General features: G+C 40.1%; 1 protein-coding gene across 2 annotated transcripts in view; it reads left to right on the forward strand.

Moving 5' to 3' along the window:
- Nucleotides 1–18060, forward strand: part of MLLT3 (MLLT3 super elongation complex subunit) — a 155019-nt gene that overhangs the window by 48381 nt on the left and 88578 nt on the right. The gene's annotated exons all lie outside the window — the stretch shown is intronic.

Consider the following 18060-nt stretch of genomic DNA (forward strand, 5'->3'; position numbering starts at 1 on the left):
CTTGCACATCCACACAAAGGAGGGAGTGTGGAACTAGCACATGACCTATTTCTCTCCCATCATCTCCTGACAGAAATTTCCCTCCTACTGTTGTTGTCCCCTTCTGTCTTTTGATTCTTCTTCCATAAGAAAGTTATTTAACTTCTTTTTTTCAACAGTTCAGTAGATATTTAAGGTCAACATACTACTTTTGGCACACCAGCAGGCTTGGTGGGCTGCTGTGTCAGCTGAGGTCGACGCTGCGATGTTCTTGTGCAGTGAGACTGGCAAGGACCATCTCACCAAGGGCTAAAAGCATCCACACAGTCCTTATTTGTGTCTCAGCTGATTTATATGGTACCCTAGTCATATTTGTAGCCCCTCAGGTGGCATTAATTCCTCTTCATTGTTCTTCCCACTCCCAACAGTGCTCTTCACAGTTGAGCCTCAGCAAAATTTACTCTCTCAGGGCATTGAAGACTACCGTGTCTCATTGTAGGTCAGGTTCAGTGACTACAATATTTCCCTTTGAGCTGCCAGTCCCGTAAAAAATTGGTAATCTGTTGTTTAGTAGGCCTGTACTACAGACTGACTGATGTGTGCAGTTTCTGCTTGGTCTGTAGTACTTTTTTTCAGTCCCAAAGAGACACAATGTACTGAGGTCACTTGCCCAACTCAGGTTGGTAAAGTGATGCTAATAGTCATCTTCATACATTCAAACAAATCTGTAAACAGCTTCAGGGATTGTATGCATTTTCTGATCACCTTGGTGGTGATCAGTGATCACTTTTTTCATACAATGCAAGGAGTAGTAGACAGGGAGATTTTTCAAGTGCTCTTAATTGTTCTTTGAACAGTGACTGCTTATGAACCTTGACTGTACCAGATCTGGCACTTTCCTTAGCATGGTCTGATAATTCTAAACTGCTGCAGGAAGTTACTCCTCTAACGTAGATTTCTCATGTTTTTATAGAAGCATAGCAAGTTGCTAATGACCAACAGCTACTGTGTCTTTTCAGAATGCCTTCTTTTACGATAACCTGACTGAAGCTGTTGTTCTATAATAAATCTTCAGTATGCAGAAGGTATTTGTGACCTGACTATTAAATGCCTATGGGCTAATTGTAGAGTTCCTATCCAAGGAATCCCTTGATTTTAGTGGGTACTAAGAAAGTATTAAAGCTGCAGGACTAAGGTAATAGTTGCTATCAGGCAGTTTGTTTTATATTTTGGAACCACTGAAATGCGGTTTCTAAAGACACATTCTTCCTCTGCTATATATTCCCTTCCAAAACCTTAATTAGAAGCCTGCACCACGTGTCTTGGAAGAGGCACTTGTTAACTTCATATACTGTGAATAGTCTTTGCCGTTTCAGCAGTGCTACATGCAGTTAAAGCCCTCCCCTTGAAAATTTAAAAGCGCAACCACTAGTTTTATTACCTTGCAGCAGCATGTGACTGAAGTGGAGAAAGAGCCTTGGTCTGTATTTGTTAATGAGCCTTGCATGCTGTGGGATGGAGAGGCAGACTTTGCATTTCATGCTGCTTTGGAAACTTTCTTGATGTACTTGTAGAGGGATTGGGCACAGTGTCTTGGTGGGAATCCTAGACTCACTGAAAGAAATGAGAAAAGATAAATTCTTTTTAGTTTATAGGTGGTCAGCTGCTTACTGGCTGCCTAGACCATGGGGTTTTCTCAGCTGTAATGTTAATGTCTGTAAGGTTAATGCTGTAATGTTAATGTCACAGAATGTCTGTAATGTTCAGCTGTAATGTTAATGTCATAGAAGTGGAGTCAGTGATAGGATGCTTTCCTTATAGTAGGGAAAGATGAGAGCCTGACCCAAGCAATCTCCATCACTAAAAAAATGCCTGTGGTAAGAATTCTGCTGTGATCATTCTCAAGAATCCACAGGGCTGCTCAAGAAGCCAAATGCAAGCAAGTTGCACCAAATACCATTTATTCCTCCCCATTGTCCCTTGTTTTTACAATTGCAAAAATTTTGTCTTAAATAATTGCAGCTAAGATGTTTCTGGGAGTTGTGATATCTTAAGATGGAGTACCTTTGCAGACACTGGCATAGAAGTAAAGTTTGTGCAGTAAAACAAGGAAAATTAAAAATAGAATCACTTTCAGTTAATACATTGAACATCACAAACCTTACTTATGTCACGTGCAAAAGGAAGTGAATGACAGTTATGCCAGGATTGTCCATCCTGTTCATGAGCAGTGCCAAAAATTAGTATTTTCTTCAGGTTGTCCATCTGTATTTAGTTTAGAGGTTACTGTTTGGTTGCTTTTTTTCTTATGTTCCGACTCTGGCAAAAGTTTAGCTGATCAGAACCAATAGGTTTTTGTTTTATTGGGTTTCGGTTTTCAGCTTTTTGGTGGTAGGCCTTCCAGTGTAGGTTGAGATACTCTAATTTTTTTTTCCTGTGAATGCTTCCCTTTGAAGTTGTTACTTAGCTCACTGCTGGGCTGATCGATGCAAGCCTGAACAGCAAACACGGTTGACATGAGCTTTGCTGCAGCTTAGTTTCAGCAGGGATCTTCAGTAAGACCGTGAGTGACACAACTGGTTACAACTGGCAGGCTGGCCATGCACCACCCATGAGAATCTCCCTGTTGTTACAGGGAACAGAGGCCCACTGTGCAGTCCTGGCCAAGGAGGCTTTCAAAGGCGAGCCAAAAGCTGTACTGTACAGGAAATTCCGCAGGGAAGCAGGGTTGAGCTGATTGCGGTCATTAATGCCCCTGTAATGAGGGGCCTGTAAGGAATGCTACTGAGCAGCTGTGATGTCCCTTGTCCGGTGCCAATTAAATAACATGAATGTGAAATTTCAAGCAGTTAGTACTTGGACATAAGCAGAGGGGATGGGAGGTTTCTGATGAGGCAGCAATTAATTGCAATGTCTGAGAGAATGTGGGGTTGTTGAAGTATTTCTGTGTGTAAATGTGTTGCCTTTAACAGAAACGTGGAGAATTTCATGTGTATTAAATAATTCTGCTGGACATCTGTGTTCCAGTGACAGATATTGTAGTGCCAGATACCTGTGTGGCAATTCAGCTTCACTGGTATTATCGTACCGCTCTTTGGGTGTTGCTTTGGAAATAGTGTATAGTTCATTCCCTAGTGCATTACCAGTACCTTTGTTTAATTTCAAATTATAAGATCAAAATAATAGCTGTTATAAATGCCAAATTTTGGATTGCAGGAGTGTGTGTGGATTGTTTTTGTTTTGGAAGATTCCCTTTAGTACTTGCTGACATGTCCACAAACTCTAGTGATTATTAAATGACTGTGGTAGGGAAAATAAAACTTCCAGTGGACATACAACTCAAGCACCATAATTTCAGAAAATAAATGGTGCTGACTCACACCCCCACCCATCCAGCACCTCCCATCCATAAGTTTTGAACTAAACCTTTTAAATTATTACCATATTTACTTCTCAAAACAAATGTCTATAAGAATTAAATGTTAGATTAATAATAAAGACAACTTGACCTTAAACTGCTTACAAATCAATTGCAATTCTTAGTTAAACTCTTTCCTTTCTCTCTTTTGCTTTGGGATTAAAATAATGGCATGCAGGTAAGATCTGTCCACATTCAGAACAAAAGCTTAGTGGTTGTTTTACCTAATTCACTTTTCTGAATGTTACTTTGCTGGTATGGCACGGCTTTTTCATATTTGAATATAATAGGAGTGTTGCAAAAGGTGATGATGCTAGGCAGAAGTGCTGTTAACAGGGTCATGAAATACTGCTCTCTGAGTTAGCATAGTTGAAGGTGGAATTTGATAGTTGTGGAAGTGCGTGGTGTATTTAAAGAACCATCTTCAACGTCAAATGAACCTCTAGGTTCCATTTCAGCAGCAGTGTGTGGAGGAATGCAGTGTCTCACTGCTGCTCTGGTGTGACCCGTTTCTTCCCGAAACAGTCTGCTTTGCCCTTGAGTGTAGGGGTGGAAAGGGGAATTGCAGACAGGCTTGCCACCTAATAAGAATTGGAATGAAATAGTAACCATGTCTCTTCCTCACAGGCTTTTTAGCTCTTAGAGAATGACTTCTCATTTTGTAGTCTGTTCACAAGGTGGGGGTTGTACCTAAACGGCTAACTTGTTTTTAAAATCTGCTTGCTAAGATTAGAGTATGTGTGTATCAGATCATTGTGAATTGACTTGCAGATGATGTTGCACTGTAGATTAAAACAAACTTTTTACCTCAGAAATTTAGTGGTGTGCTGGTGTGCATTGGGGGAGGGCTGTTTCTGGTTTTGTTTGTCTGGTTTTTGGTCAGTCAAAGGGTAGTTGAGATAGATGCTGTCCCAAGTCATTGGTAGAGAGGTGAAGGTACCTTGAAATTGACATTAGCAGTGGGTCAAACTTTGAGAAAACCTTTTCTGTTTAAAAAAACCCCAAACCACAAACAAACAAAACCAAACAACCAAAACCAAAAAACAACCAGCAAAAGCAAAAACACCAAACACCACAACCTCTTTAAAAGCTGTGGATTTTTTTATTAGAGAATTTGTCTACCTTTAGTCTTCTGAGAGAATTGGGTATAATAAAATTTAAAATTGATGTTTGGTGGTTTTCAAAACAAATTTTTTTAAGCTTTTTATTTTCTTTTCTCTCTCTGTTACTCAGTGCATCAGCATGAATGCGTTTTGGGGAACAAAGAGAACCCTTGTTTTTCAGGCCTTGTTGTCCCCAAACCAGAATGATTTTGAAGGGAAGAAAGGAGTGGCCTGGCTGAGTTTTAAAGGGTGGAGTGGAGGGTTGGAACAGGACAGAAATGTCACATAAAGACATCAAAATGTACTTTAGAAATGGTTTCTAAACTGATATGTCCAAAGTAATACTTTGTCATGTTTGAACAGTTCAGCTACAAATACCACCTATATATAAATCTACTAGAAAAATGATGGTCTCTAAAGTGTCCATAGTGTTGAGCTCACTTCAGACTTGTGCGCTCAGTGCTAGAATCTCTCTTTGTGCTTGGAGAGACAAACTGTGGTGTCTAACAGGAGCAAGAAGATGATCCACTGTGTTAGTAACCCTCAGTTCATACTAAGGGTTTTGTGCATGTACCCTTCACTTGGCCTAAAAATTGCAGTCACAGCAGTGTTATTGGCATTCCCAATCATGGCTGCTTTATTTCTCTGAAGTACACAGTTAAGAGCTCTGATTAGTCTATAAACTGCCTTTTAAGACTACAGGTAAACTGAGAGGGGTTTTTTTGTAACAGTTCTGGTCTGATCAAAGAATCATAGAATGGTTTGGGTTGGAAGGGTCCTTAAAGATCAGCTAGTTCCAACCCCCCTGCTGCGGGCAGGGACACCCTCCACTAGATCATGGTGCCCAAAGCCTCATCCAGCCTGGCCTTGAACGCTTACAGGGAGGGGGCCTCCACAACCTCTCTGGGCAACCTGTTCCAGTGCCTCACCATCCTCACAGTAAAGAATTTCTTTCTAACATCTAATCTAAATCGACCCTCCTTCAGCTTAAACCCATTACCCCTTGTCCTGTCCCTACACTCCCTGATAAACAGTCCCTCACCATCTTTCCTGTAGGCCCCTTCAGGTACTGGAAGGCCGCAACTAGATCTCCCTGGAGCCTTCTTTTCTCCAAGCTGAACAACCCCAACTCTGTCAGCCTGTCCTCACAGGAGAGGTGCTCCAGCCCTCTGATCAGCTTCGTGGCCCTCCTCTGGACTCGCTCCAAAGAAAGAATAAAGAATGAATTGTTCTTTGCTGGAGGAAGATACAGGTGCATGATCTTCTCTGTCATTGAGTTGCAAGATGTGTCAGCACTGAGAGGTTTGTGACATCATAGGTAGGTCAGCTGCCCATTACAGAGGTTGTGTGTGCACATTTCCATAAGCCGTGTGTTGAAGATGACCATTGTGAATTTGAATTCAAGGTCTGAATTACAGTAGATACTGTCATTTGCGATGTAAAGAATGTATTTTTTTTCTGCAAAAGAAGTAATCATTCAAAAAGTATTTGAGCTCAAACCTGGTGAAAAATATGGGAAGGCTAGTGTCCTGGGGAAAGATCAGTTTTGCTAAAGCCCTAATGTGTTAATATGGTATTTTTTCTGTAGTCTTGTAATTTAGGCTTCCTTGATGTTCTTTATGTTCTGGAGTTTTGAGAGAATGGTTTTATCAGGTGCCAGGATAACTTCAAAGTCTCGTTGAGACATTCCTTGTCATTTTGTTGCTCTTTCTCTCCCCCCTTCATACTGAGTGAAAACAGGCTGCTTGGCCTCTGCTGTTAGAGTTGGGGGGAAAAAAGGAATGAGCTTCAGGTACGACCTCTGCTTTTGATGTGACTTACGAGGATGGACAGTATTCTAAACTTGCCCATTTTCTGGCTCTGTCAGCTGACTCTTGCCACAAACATTTTATGTGCTTTGACCATCATGGCTCCAACTTGCTACGCATCTGCAGTGAGATTGTTTAAATGAAGCTTTGCATAGAACCTTTTCCTTTGTGTCTTGTAAGTGGACACTGCTTCTCTTAAATGTGATGCTTCTAGTCATTTAAGAGGTTCACTAGAACATAATGGTGGCCTGAATGTCTGTGGTTTCCTAGTTTTCATCTTCCAATAGCCTTTTTCCTTGAAACTGAGTTCTATGCAAGACAGTGATTCAACAAAGTAGTGAAATGTAAGGAGGCTGAAGAAAATGGAACCAATGCCATGAATTAAGTGAGGTGTATGTTATACTTGTGGAATCTGAACAAGAGATGTTAGTGCCTCTCATAATTCTTCCCTTTAAAGTGAGGGATTTGGAGTAGGGTGTGTTACGCAGTGGACTGACCAATTTTTCCTATACTGCTGACAGTTTAACTAGTCTTTTTGTGGTGCTCCCTTTCTTGTTTAGTTCTATGTTTAGAATATATTTTCAAATATTACTTGAAAAATAGCAAACTTATTTCACAGCTATGAGGTCACAATCATGTAGTTTGAACTTCTGAAGCTGTAGATATGACGTAGCTTTTTCAGATGTTTCTTACGCTCATCCTGGAGAAAGCGCTAGGCAGTATTTTGTACCAGACAGTACATAAACTACATTAAGCAGACATAGCATCAAATGTATAACACACACACACTTACTATACTAATTCTTTATATAAGCTACACTCAGAAGAGTCCTAGCTGCTACTTCATTTTAGGAAGCTATGTTTAGATCTGCAAAAAGCAAGCCAAGCCTAATTCTTAACAGAATAGCTTTCAAATACACACTTTAAGAATCACAAAACATCATCATAGGCATTCAGTCTTCCCCCTAGATCCTGCTTTTTTCCTGTCAGAGTTCTTTGGATGTTTTTTCATGGTATTGCTAGCTCTCTTTCAGCAACATACCATACCTCAGAGGTGGATGAAGTTCATGGGGTGAGGGGCAGGTGCTTTGAATGCACACCCAGACCTTGGCAGATACATAGATGCTCTCCCTCATAGAAGAGGAAAAAAACTGCTCAGTCCTCCTTTTGTGAGAGCCAGCAGGACAGGATGGGAAGCATAGGCATGCCCACAAGCACATGATGGGGCAAGGGGAGAGTGGTGTTTGAACACACTGTATTTCTGCCATTTGATCCAGTTAACTTGAATTTCCTGTCTGTAAAATAAAAATGAGATAGTCTGATGAAAACTGCTGTAAGGTCTTTTCTTCTTGGGGAGAGGATGTAGGCACATCAGTCTGAACGTTTAGATTGTCATGTGGGGTTTTCTCACAGATTAAAAGAACCCACACAAAAATAGGAGAAATTACTTGGAGACATGGCAGTATGAATTATCTTGACCCATAAAATATGGGAGTTTTCATTAGAATTAATCCAAACCTTCAAAATTTGCCTTTACAATTGCTACTAATTGTAATGTTGATTAGGAAAGTGGTATCCTGGTTAAACTTCTCTGATCCTTAGTTTTATAAAATTTCATGGTCATAATGTAGAAAGGTTTATTGGAGATACAAAACAATGATGTACAGTATAATCTGAAAAGAGGATCAATCATGATAGCAAAACTGGTCTTCATTAGTATGGAGATTGAAAACACTTAAATGGTAAGCTCTTTTTGCCTGTAGGTAACATATATATGCAGAGTTTGGAAGGTTCTTCTTTCCAGCTGTGTCTTTTGCTTGATTGACCAGTTTCTTGTTAAGCAGGTCAGATGTATAATAAATACAATTAATAGGTGCAGAATGAAAAACTAAAAGCTGCTGGGATGTCACTGATGAAAAAAAGTAATAGCTTAAAGAAAAGAGTTGATTGGCCAGTCTGCTGAGCTCTGAAGACTTGCTAGACAGTGGTGTCTCTATTGACTCAAAAATATCATGCGAAATAAGTTTCATCTCCCAGCAACAGTAGAATGGGTAGGAAGTATAGCAGAGAGCAAACATAAATCAAATTGGTAAAACCCTGGTAAACTGAAATGAAATTAAAATCCTTAGAAATCAAGATGAACATCAGACAGAGCAGACTTTTTGAAACAATAAATCCTAGCAGTTCTATGTTAGATCACTCCAGGAAAGTAAACAAGAATGGACGGTGTACTGAGTTGAAAATTCAGTAGTACTATTACTTTAGCTAAAAAGAGGAGGATTTACAATTTCACTTGGAGGTAAGGGACTTTGCACAGCAGGTAGACATTCCCGCTATCTTTCATAGATGTGTGTCTGTATTTAACAGCAACAGAGTAGAGACTTTCTCTCCTTTCCAGAGGTAATTGTTATAACTTTTCAAATTCACACTTTAAATGTAGCTTCTGTTCTCTTTCTGTTCCTTTATGTGTGAGCAATGCAGAGAACACATCATCTTTGAGACAGGTGCCATGAAAGTGCTATGGAAAGAAAAATTGGGGAAGTGCCTTGAGTAACTGAAGAGTAAAATCTTTGTTAAATAGGAGAAGGAAGTAATAAGAACAGGAGTAGAAATGAGATTCATTGAGAAGTGGAGGTAATCTGAAATCGAGGAAAGCAACTGCCACTGTAAAGCATCATGACTTGGCTGGTGTTGGACTGGGAGGAGAGATGGTGTGAGAGGCTTGTAAGTAACGAACTCGAAGGCCAAATGGCTTGCTGTATGAAATCTGGTGCATGGAAAGGGGGAGTCAGTTTCTATAGTGAATTGGCTGTATGTTGTGGGTTTCCTCATTTGAGTCGGAGGTAGCAACAGAGACATGAGTTATCAGACCATAACTAGCTTTCCATCTCTTGCACAGGTCTGGTTAGAGACATTTTCTCATGCTTTGTGCCATCAAAATACAATGCTAGCACTTTTTCCTGCGTAGTTTTTCTAAGTGGCTGTGAACAAATGTTTTCCAGTAGCAGTTTTGGAAGATAGTAGGTATACTACAATAACAAAGGCCTACAAGGCTGTAATAAAGGCAATTAAGGGATTTAAAATAACAATTTGACATGGTGAAAAGCCTTATTCTTGCTTTAAGAGGACTGAAAATCCTCAAAAAATGTACTTAAAACTGATTTACAGAGAGAGAGAAGAGAGAATTACGTGTTTGTAGTGACCTTGGGACTGAACACTTGCTTGTTATTTCTCTGATCTGCAAACCATTCCTGTCAAATCCTTAAAGCATGTGTAGTAACTATACAGTTACATTTGATGGCTAGAATGAAAAACAGAACTTTAGCTCTTACTTTAAGGTTCTCTGCACTTTTTTTTACTACAAAAATTGTGATTGTCATTTGTTTGCCAAAGTTGTTCTCCTCTTCAGTGATAAATGTGCTTTTAAGCATCTGAAAATATGTATAGAAGTGAGAGAATAGCCAGACATATACCATGTTCTGCCTTTCTGTTGGTATCCTTACAGAGGTTTTTCTTTTTTTTTAGTTTGTTTTAAGCCAAAGTAATTTTTATGTCTGTGCTAGTAAGTTTTTCATGAACTGTGTACCCTATAAAGGAAATAGGAGAGGTGGGAGAATGATAGTGGGCATGTAGTGAGGAAAGGTATTTTTCATTGGATTTGTTTACCAGTTTATGTAGACTCCAATAGTATTAAAACCTGGAAGAAACCATCACTGCAGAAGCATATGCTTAGTCATTTCAACACCTAGTGTTTAGGATGCGTGCTCAGCTGAAGAGGGAATAGAGTTCTTGAGACTTTATCTCTGTTGCTTATTCATAATGTTCTTAATTTTCATATTCTTTCTGCCTTCTATTCATGCATATATATTAAGTGCTGTTTTGTAGTTTTAGGAAAGGTGCTAATAGACCAAACTTTCTCCTTCCCTTCCACTTGTTCCCTGCCTTCTATTTGCAGTTTTGACCAGTCACAGCTTGAAATGAAACTTTCCTACAGGCCAAGATCTCAGTCTTGTTTGTAAACCTCTTTTCCTTTTCACTTCACTGGTGTTTGAGTGCTTGGGTTAACCTTGAACTTTTCAGCCAGAGAGAGCTGGTGTTTAAGGATGCTGAGAATCCCTTTGCTTGCTCACCATCTCAAGAACTGTTGGTAGCTTATGTTCATGTCATTGCTAGAAGCAGCCATGTACAGTTAGTAGAAAATACCTAGTCATGAAAGGAGTGAGCAAGTATCTGTGTTCTGGTGTGGACAGTGAAGAGAAAAGAAACAGCCTATTTAAGATTAAACTTAATAAATTTGTGAGGGAGTTGATTGTGTTACATGTTTCCCAACAACCTCTGCTCAATAGGCTAAACTGTCTGTTATGTTCCCAAATTCAAGTTTTGCAGTGTCTTGTGATGTCATCACATCAATGACTTGGAGAAAATTATTGAAAAATTTACCTTTTATTCAGAACTGAGGATCAGGTAGAAATGTTTAATCACTTTTTACTAGATGCTATAGATTGAGCAATGTTTGTAGTAGAATATGAAAGCAGTTTCTATTTGTCTTCTGTCAAAAACAAAGGTGGATTATAGAAGGCCCAGTGTTCCTGGTTTACCTTTTGATCTTGAACTAGGGGGTGCCGATACCTTTTGCTGGAAAATGTCTATCATTAGGACATTTTGTTTATTGCACATGAGAGTAGGGTAGGTAGTTACAATTGTAAAAGCATATAAAAATAGCCAGTTCTAAAAAAAAAAATAAATAAAAAAATTAGTTTTACCTTGCTCTGTAGTTAACTTCTGTTTTCTGCTTAATAAAGTAATACGGAATATCTCGCAGGATGCTGTGAACTAGCACGTATTGTGAAGTCACTTAAAATTCTTGTCAGTAAGGAGAATTTGGAAACGAAGCATTGTGCCAGAAAGATGTAGAAACAATAGAGAGAGCTTGGAATGAATGCTAAGTTGCAAGGGGGGAGACCAACTAAATCATCCTCACCAATTACTATGGTGTTCTGGATGCATACACCCATATGATATTCTGCTATGACTGTCTGCCAGATATAACCTTATTTGTGTGTCCAGTTCTCCTTAAGGCTGACCCACTGATTGCAGTGAGTGTGGGAGGTATGAGGGGAGGGAGAGAGTGTGTGTGTGCTGTCTTGCCCGCAGTGTAAAAACACCCAGCAGATCTGTGTTAAGTTTTTATAGTACTGTCATTTAATTCTGTTTTACAGTGACTGTGAGACATTACTAATGCAGTGCTAAGACTGCACAGTTACATTTACCAGCTTCTTGTGGTTGTAACTGAGAGCCGAGAGAAGCATTAACTCAACCCTGTATAACTTTTCTGGCATAAAATAGATTATATAACAAATAGTAAAAATTTAACTAGAAAAAAAAACCAATAGAAAATGTAACACAGATACAAGACCACAGATTAATGTCTCCTTCCTCCTGCCTATGCACACACTCTCTGAATTGTTAATTGAACTTTCAGTTTGCTCATTTATACATAGATATTTCTTTTTCTGATCCTCTTTTAAGTTAGAGAAACAAAGCAATTTGTTTGAACTGAGCTAGTTATGGAGCTTGCAGGGGATAACCTCCTGTGCTCTTCTAATTAACTGTGAGGTTCTCTTGTATCTCTAAAAGATCACAGAATCATAGAGTGGTTTGGGTTGGAAGGGACCTCAAAGACCATCTAGTTTCGACCCCCCTGCCATGGGCAGGGTCACCCTCCACTAGACCACGTTGCCCAAAGCCCCATCCAGCCTGTTTAGTCTTAAACACTTCCAGGGAGTGGGCGTCCACAGCTTCTCTGAGCAACCTGGTCCAATGCCTCACCACCCTCACAGTAAAGAATTTCTTCCTAATGGCTTTAAGCTGAAAGAGGGTAGATTTAGATTAGATGTTAGAAAGAAATTCTTTTCTGTGAAAGTGGTGAGGCACTGGACCAGGTTGCCCAAAGAGGTTGTCCCTTCCAACCCAAACCACTCTATGATTCTGTGATGATATTTAATCTAAATCGACTCTCCTTCAGTTTAAACCCATTACCCCTTGTCCTGTCACTACACTCCCTGATAAACAGTCCCTCACCATCTTTCCTGTAGGCCCCTATTAGGTGTTGGAAGGCTGCAGTTAGATCTCGCCGGAGCATTCTCTTCTCAAGGCAGAACAACCCCAACTCTCTCAGCATAGGAGAGGTGCTGCAGCCCTCTGATCATCTCTGTGGCCCTCTTCTGGACTTGTTCCAACAGCTCCATGTCTTTCTTGTACTGGGGCCCCAGAGCTGGACGCAGTACTCCAGGTGGGGTCTCACAAGGGTGGAGTAGAGGGGCAGGATCACCTCCCTCAACCTGCTGGTCACACTGCTTTTGATGCAGCCCAGGATACGGTTGGCCTTCTGGGCTGCAAGCGCACACTGCCGGCTCATGTTGAGCTTTTCATCCACCAACACCTCCCCAAGTCCTCCTCCTCAGGGCTGCTTTCCATCCATTCCTCACCCAGCCTGTAGTTGTGCTTGGGACTGGGCCAGCCCACGTGCAGGACCTTACACTTGGACTTTGTCCTGCTTTTGGCAGGGATAGAGTTAATTTTCTTTCTGACAGCTGGTGTAGTGCTGTGTTTTGGATTTAGGATGAGAACAATGTTGATAACACACTGATGTTTTTAGTTGTTGCTCAGCAGTCAAGGACTTTTCAGCTTCTGATACTGCCTTGCTAACAAGAAGGCCGGGGACACCCAAGAAGCTGGGAGGGGACACAGCCAGGGCAGCTGACCCAAACTAGCCCAAGGGATATTCCATACCATATGAGGTCATGTCATATTTTTCTAACTAGGCAGCTGGGGGGCCCTGCGTGGCAGCTGGGGACCTTGTGCAGCAGCTGGGGGCCTTGTGCAGCATTGACTTCAAGGTGATGGTGTTTTATCTTCTGAAGTAACCATTATGTGTGATGGAGCCCTGCTTTCCTGGAGATGGCTGAACAGCTGCGTGCCGGTGGGAAGTGGGGAATGAATTCCTTGCTTTGCTTGTGTATGTGGGCTGTGGGAGGCTGGGCAGTTGGGGGTCTTGTGTAGCATTGACTTCAGGTGATAAGAAATTGTGCTGTTCATCACTTGGCTTATATATTATTTTCCTTTTTTGTGTTTGTCCTACTAAACAGTTTTTATCTCAGCCCACTAGTTTCTTACTTTCACTCTTCCAATTCTCTTTCCCATCCCACTTTGGAGCAGTGAGGGAACATCTGCATGGTGCTTAGTTGCCAGCCAGGGCTAAACTGTGATGCCTTTTTGAACTTCATGAGGTTTGCAGGACCCCACCTCTACATCCTGTCAAGGTGCCTCTGGATGGCATCCCTTCCCTCCAGCATGTCGACTACACCACGCAGCTTGGTGTCGTTGGAAAACTTGCTGAGGGTCCACTTGATCCCACTGTCCATGTCGTCGACAAAGATGTTGAACAGTGCCGGTCCCAGTACCAGCCCCAGAGGAACACCACTCATCACCGTTCTCCACTTGGACATTGAGCCATTGACCGCAACTCTTTGAGTGCAACCATCCAGCCAATTCGTTATCCACCAAGTAGTCCATCCATCGAATCCATGTCTCTCCAATTTAGAGACAAGGATGTTGTGCAAGATAGTGTCATATGCTTTGCACAAGTCCAGGTAGATGACATCCGTGCCTCTTTCCTTATCCACTAACACTGTAACCCCATCATACAAGGCCATTAAATTTGTTAGGCAAGATGAGATTTTCTTCTTTGTTCGGAGACCTTGTGGATAGAAACTGTAGTGCTAATTGAGATAGTTTGGACCAAATGCCCTGGTAAAGGAACAGTGCTGCACTGAGCACCAGTGTTTTATGGAAAGGTATGACATGAGCTAAATTCTGCATGAAGGTGAATGAGACTCTGTGTGTCAGCCTTATGCAGTCTTCCCTAGAAATGGAAAATGCATTGCTTTGGATGTGCATAAAGATGGTTGTCGTTAGCACCTCTATGTAGGAGTCAAGGACTACCTTGTATGGCAAGAGTGACCTTTAGAATGTAGAAGACAAATTGGAAAGCCATAGCTGAAAGCTTTTGGGTAGGCAAACCCAGATCTTGTATTACTGAGATACCCTCAAGCTGTTGTGAATTTTTGTCTTCTCCTTGCTTTTAGATATGGAAGTAAGATTAGCACAATCATGAAATGTATGTATGGCAGAGAGAAGCTACTCTTTCACAGCCATGAAGATGCAAACACTTTCCTTCTCTGTGCAGACAGTAGCACGTGCAGGTATGACTGCAAAAAAAAAGAGAAAATACTGCAAAAAAAATATCTGAACATCAGTTTTACTTTGAAGCTTGCAATGAGATAGTGAAAGTTAGTGGTATTTGTGAAAGTGATTGAGGGAAGGAAGGGTCAGGGATGCTTTAACAGAATTATGTTTTTACAAGTGAGACAGCAGTGAATTTGCAGCAATAATATTTATGGCACATAAAGACTTGCCAATTTCCAACAGTAAAACTGAAGAATCAGAATTATGTAGGCAAAGATGTAGGATGGAAAGTGGAGAGGAAACTACTTCCTTTTTTTTTTTTTTTTACCAACCTCTTACTGCAAGCTGGAACTGAGGGGAAGTAAACATCATATACTTTGACCTTACTGTGTTTTGCTGCACCTTGTGTGATCCCTCTAGCAATGCTGATGTCTTAATTGGAAAATGGATAATTTCTGAAATTGTTATAATCACCTAAACTGTGAATGCAGTAATAATCCTAGCTGTTAGATAAGACAATAAAGTGTGTGGCCCTCTCCTAAAGGAGGTACTTTTCAGTTTGTGACTGTGATTTGCTTTTAGGATCATTGCTCAGTTGGGCTATTTTCAGCACCTTGTAATACAGGCTATTAAAAGCAGTTACACTGACCCACTTACTGTCTGTCACGTTGGATGCAGTATGTGGATATTGATGGCAAAATGTAAATCTTATCACTTGTTTGATCTGCCCTTGTGACAGATGATTGCTTTATTGATATGCATTAACCCCCTCAAAGTATAAAACACTGAAAATAATACTTCTGCAAATAGCACAGGTTTGAAAGAAAAGGCTTCTTCAGTATGAGTGACTACTCTCTTTATAAAGTAAGCAAGACTAATAGAAAATTAACTGATACTTCACCTTTCACTTAGTCATATTAACTTTCTGCTTGCAGATCCTGATTACAGATTGTTTCCCAATACATGTTTACTTCCACATCTCTTACCGTCTGTTAGTAAGAACCAACATAAAGTTGAGTTGGGATGACTTTATCCTGTGCAAATGCAACTCACTCCAGCAAAAAGAACTATGCAAAATCCTGTTTCTCCCTAAAAAAACCTTGAGCTCCCATCAATGGCAGCCAATCAATACTGTAGGATACTGTGGAGTTGAAACAATTGCAGCAAGCTTTTGCTTCTGCACTGAGCTGAATTCCAGCTTTTTAATGAAGTGTTTCATAGGAAAGGGCATAACTGCAATGTCTATTGCCATTGCTTAGGATTATGGCTTCCCCTTTAAGACTCGTATCAAAAGCTTGAAAGTTTCTTTACTTTTAGGAAAACATTCTTATATGGTAAAGTATATTTGACCAAATAACTTTTTAGGAAAACTTGGAAATAATTTTTACTTAGAAACAAAAATCACTATTTGATACATTGCTGAAACAAGCCAGGTAGGAAATCCATTAGTAATGTCTACTGTCACATTTTGGAGAAAGCTAAATGCTCCCTACTGTTATAACTGTAATATCTCTAAGTATGACCTCATTCTATTGCTGCTAATTGGTGATAATTGCAGGCCTTGTGCTGTGATTTAAGCACATGTTGGATTTGCAATGGTCTGTCTCTTAAAGTTAATACTTCATTGTCTTTCATTTGTTGTTTTAGTAATGAGACAAATTGTGTGCTCTTCAGAGAACTCATACTGTAGACATTTTGAGACTATTTTTAAAGTGTTCCCTCTTAACTTAAAGAAAAACACCAGCCCTTATCTTACTGGGCATATAGGTTTGTCATCTGTTACTTGAGAAAATTGTCTCATGTAAATCTGTTACATCCAAAATTATTACCACTTGTCAGTAATGCTTAATAATGCTACAACTGACAAAATGTATGCTTGTGGTCGTGTGATACATACCCAAGTGTTAGCTCAGAATTTTAAGTTCACTTTAAAAGGAGTGGTAGAAAATGTCAGGTAATTGCTGCCATGAAGGCATCTTATGTTCAGAGCAGCTTAGGGGCAAATGTATCTGAGAGATCTGTTTGGTTTTGTTGATCTACTTTGTGTCTTTTGGGAATGTTGAATGTGAGGCTAGGTTCAGGTTCAACTGTGTAAGGTCTAGCAAAATGGAAGCTTTTTGTGCATAGAGCCATGTCTTCGTGGTTGTCAGCAGCCCTTGCATCTGTTCTTGGCTCTGCTGCTGATTTGGTGGATGACTCAAGGTGTTTCACCACCCTGAATCCTCTTTGAGTTAGTGCCAATAATGCTACTTTCCTTGGTAGAATGCTTTGCGGTAAGCTGAGTTATTACTGTATTTGTCTTGAGAAGTGGTTTAAAATTGGGTCTCATTTCCTGTTCAGCTGAATACAAATGTGATGAGATTCTACATTAATATCATCCTTATGGTGGAACTCTACTCCTGTATACTTTTCTTAAAATTTGTGCTCCTGTATACTTTATTTTAAATTGGAGGACCTTTTATCCTTTTAAAACAAACAACATACCTCTCCAGTGATCTGCAAGCCACTTTTTTTTTTTAAGGTAAGTTGAAGGACTGTGGGTACTAACATGTGCCCAGCATGCAATAAACAAAATAGGCTTTTACAAAATAGTCGCTAATTATCAAACAGTAATTAAATTAAAATTTGATAATTCAAGTAAAAGAAAATAGTAAGGCTGGACTATGCTTGCCTAAGTGTATTAAAAGATGCTAATGGCCTGTTCATTTGTACTGAACAGATGAAAATTAGGTTAAATCTAATGTTTCTTTGCAGCTCTTGGCTCTTCCTCAGTTTTAGTTCACTTGTAAGGGTGGAATGTCATGTGACTGCAAACTTTTTTTATGTGTTTTGCAGTTTTATGGAGCACTTCCTGGTGTCTCTTAGACTACAGGTTCAACGACAATATGAAATTTCACTGAGTTGTTTCTCATTATTAAGTTGATTTTTCCACCATCTTTCTGTACTTTTCTTCCCAACATTAAGATGCTCAGTACGTGCACCAGTTGCAGGTTGTATTGGTTTTTAGAAGTGGTTGTATTGTTTTTATAAGTAGTGTTGGTAAAGGGAGACTTGTGCTGTTTAACTCAGGCCGTTAATTTTGGTAACTTGACTGTAGTATGAAGTAGGCAGAGAGAATTACACTTCTTCAGCAAACAGTTCAGAAAAACAAAATTACTCAGGTTTTTTTCAGAGATGCCTACAATAGATATCTGCAGCTACAGTATTTCAAAGCAAGTGAGGATCCTTAGTGCAAAGGACTTAGTTTGAATATGTAAGATACAAGTTCTGTATCTATTGAGAAACGTGGGGGGGGGGCTACACTGTACTTGGGATCATATAAAACAGGACAGTGATGACTTTGAACTCAGTGGGATATCTACAGATAAGGAGAAATGTTGATGATGCATACTGTATAGAAGAGGAATAGTATGAAGAGCAGCAAATACTGTCGTGGAAAGTCCTCAAGCTGCACAGAGAACTGCTTATAGTTTGCTCATGATCCAAAACCACAAAAATAAGCGTC

This window comes from Balearica regulorum, chromosome Z (assembly GCF_011004875.1).
Source record: "Balearica regulorum gibbericeps isolate bBalReg1 chromosome Z, bBalReg1.pri, whole genome shotgun sequence".
Taxonomy (NCBI): domain Eukaryota; kingdom Metazoa; phylum Chordata; class Aves; order Gruiformes; family Gruidae; genus Balearica; species Balearica regulorum.